The sequence below is a fragment of the Antedon mediterranea genome, chromosome 5, assembly GCF_964355755.1.
Source record: "Antedon mediterranea chromosome 5, ecAntMedi1.1, whole genome shotgun sequence".
NCBI classification, from domain to species: Eukaryota; Metazoa; Echinodermata; class Crinoidea; order Comatulida; family Antedonidae; genus Antedon; species Antedon mediterranea.
In genome coordinates, this window is record NC_092674.1 from 13691780 (window position 1) to 13695388 (window position 3609).

At 32.2% G+C, this 3609-nt stretch overlaps 1 pseudogene; it reads right to left on the reverse strand.

Moving 5' to 3' along the window:
* Nucleotides 1–1220: 1220 nt before the first annotated feature.
* LOC140050577 (5S ribosomal RNA) lies at nt 1221–1338 on the reverse strand (annotated as a pseudogene).
* Between the last annotated feature and the right edge of the window lie 2271 nt (nt 1339–3609).

Genomic DNA, 3609 nt, shown 5'->3' on the forward strand with positions numbered 1-3609 from the left:
TCGTTGACCTCTCTATGCAAATTGGTTCTTATCTAGGCTACATTACAAATGTTTTCTTGAGTCTTGATACATTCAATCTTTCTAAACATTAAATTATAATTAATTGTAACTGACCTAAAATCTGTTGGTACACTGGGTCTTTTTACTTTTGGCAATGGGTTTATAATATAAATATACGCGTGGAACAGTAGGCCTAACTAATAAAAAATAATATTTAAAAAAAAATTGGATATAATTGCTTATTGCACACTTTCAAAATTGTAATTCCCTGTTGTTTTCAAATGAATACAAAAAAGGACATAACATAACATTGTCAAGCACTGTAAAACAATATGCATGAATAAAAAAAACCTAAATATTGTACAAAATATAAAATATTCAAACTAAGGCCAAATCGATGTAATACTATAATGTGCAATCAACTGTACAATTTAATTGATTTGATGTTTTCTTAGGATTATTATTGTAGGTCTACTTTACATACTTATAGGTATGAAAATACACTCACCAGAGCTTGTTTCATTTTTCTTTTAAGCTGCGGCTGTTTTTTTTTCTCTGCGAATTACTAGTATTTATTTACAAAAAAAATTAATCAGTAAATATTGTTGAACCTTTAAAGCTGCCTTATTTAAAGCTGTAAAACAAATAATATTTGGAGCATAAATTTGTTTCATTTTTTCTTTTACAATTACCACACTTCCGATATACCGGTACTAGAAAGATTTGTTTATTTGAGAATAGATCGGTAACAATGTTATTGTACTTTGTATAACTTCCTTATATTATTCCTATTGGAGCAAAAACACTGTGTTATTTAAAGATAGAAAACAAGCACCACCAGTTTCTGTATCACTGTTTGTTATTCACGATTGCATTATTTTTTTGAAGGTGTAAAGCAGAATAATGAATGCTTGCTTTATCATATTTCCGGTTTGCTTGTAAGCCTACCATTTCGATTTATTTGTTTATTTTATTTTATTTTTTTATTTTATTTTTTATCGAAACCAACAGCGATAATTACCGCCACTAACAGGTTTGATACAAACAAAGCCAGGACTGTTTAAAGCACCTTGATTGGTCCTAACAATGATCAAGGGCTTCTCTCGTCCAGTGCCCACCTTGACCAGAGGTCTGAGGCAGATACTAGATGCAGGGGCTGCCATAAGAGTCTGCAGGGGGTCAGCAGTGCTGATTCCAAATGCCTAACGGGACCCCAGCTCCGAATACAGCACCCGTTATTCCCAGATGGTCTCCCATCCAAGCTCTAACCAGGCCCAACATTGCTTAACTTCGGTGATCTGACGAGAACCGGGGTTTCAACGTTGTAAAGCCGTATTCACGTCGCTTAACTTCGGTGATCTGACGAGAACTGGTGTTTCAACGTGGTAAAGCCGTATTCACGTGGTAAAGCCGTATTGTTAAGAATATATAACATAGATAACAATGTTCTTGTATTTTTTATAACTTTATGTTTATGAATATTGTTACTAGCAAGAATACATTGTGGTTTATATAAGTTTAAGATAGAAAAACCAGCACTACATAGTTGTTGTATAATTTGCAGCTGTATATAGCAAGAATCAATCACAACTGGATATTAGTTTTAATGTACAAGATTAACTTATTAAAAACAAACGACATTTCTTGAGTTTAAACTAAATAGACAGGCATGATTAATTCTTACCAACGTTTTAAAGTAGAACTAAAGAGCAGAATTCTTTTTAATCATTATTGGCAGTTTATTGATATCTTACAATGGGCCTACATTTAATATATCGCAATTAAGGTGATTAACCCTTTATTTCTCTAGCTAGTTAACTTGGAACACCATATTTCACACATTGTTAAAGTGTGTCTGTATTTATCGCGGTGGTGTAATTGCTAATTCGTATTTCCTATTTATTTAGCAAAAGCATTAATATCTTAAACGACATTTTCTGTAGGTATAGTTAATACCAAGAATAAGTGCTGATACTGCTAATATTCATTTGTCCATATGAAAAACATTAAAACATAAACAAAATACATTATAAAACTGGCGAATAATAGCAATAACAATAATACAAGATACTTAATTTAAAACATATACAAAATGAAATCACTCTAAAATAAATTGCATTGCCTGCCTTGTACATCCTACATAAACAAAATTATATGCAATTTAGAGTAGTAGAACTTGATTAGTTCATAAAAAGCTTTTTTTATGAATAGCCTAAAACATACACTATATTCGAAATAGACTAAATTCAAGACTCAAGGGGCGTTTATTGCAAGGAACGTTTTATGGGGAGAGGGGGTGGGGCGGTTTTGCTTATTCAATTGGCGTTTATTTAAATAACCGTAATTGGTTCTATAGGCCTGGTGTATATATATATATATATAGAGAGAGAAGATTCATCAAAAGAAGAAACATATGTCGGACTAACTGAAAACCAGTTTAAAACCAGATACAGAAACCATACGTCTTCATTCCGGAACGAAAAACTAAGAAATGCAACGGAACTCAGTAAATATATATGGACTCTAAAACAAATTACTCAATTAAATGGAAAATTATAAAGAAATGCAAACCTTACTCAAATATTAACAAAAGATGTAATTTATGTATATATGAAAAGTATGTTATTATATGTCAACCAGAGCTATGCTCACTGAACCGTAAGAACGAGTTAGTCTCTACTTGTAGACATAGGAAAAAATTCTTACTAAATTGCAGATCCAAACAGTTTATCTAAAACAATAGGCTATTGTATACGACTTCCTGATGACTCACTTCTATTAAGCACTATGAGACAACTGTGTCACTTATGTTTTATATTTCACCTGAAGAGTGCGGCCAGCTACATGCTGGTCGTACGAAACAAATTTGTAGTGATTAAAACAATGAAGTAACCAAGTTTTCTGCTGTTATTTTATTTTTATATCTTCCTAGAAATGTATGGATTTACGATTGTAAACGCACCAGCAGGTCTATAAATAAATAAATAATAATATGCATTTATAATACCTTATTATTTATTTCAAATAAAACACAAATGTATATTGACATCCGTGACATACTGTAACTCTATACAGAGTGTGACAAAGTGCGAGGCAAGCGAGGTATGCGAGGCACGCCAAATATTTGTGCGAGGCATCATTTATCTTTTCCAAAAGTGCGAGGCGCAGGCATGCGATGCATATAGTTTACAATTTCAAAAAAGTGCGAGGCATATCTTAACGTGCTATATGCTATATTATAGGCCTAATAATCAATTATTTATATTTTTATAATAGGCCTAGCGTATCGAAATAGATTCGTGTATACACTCATCATGTTGTTTATTTTTATGTAACGATTGTTTTTTTCATTCAAGTCATATCGTGTCAAATTTTACTTTTATAAAAGTGCCCAAACTGTTCAAAAGCTGGGATCCGTATGCGCCATATTTTAAAAATCTGAACGACAGTCTTCAACTGTCGATAAACAATATTTGTTAGAGCGACACACATCAAATTACTGCCATGTTGTTTGGTATTTCGAGCGTGTTCACTTTACAATTATTTTAATATGTATCTCGAACATAGCATAGTGAAAATAATATTTTGGCACACCCTTGCGCCTCGATC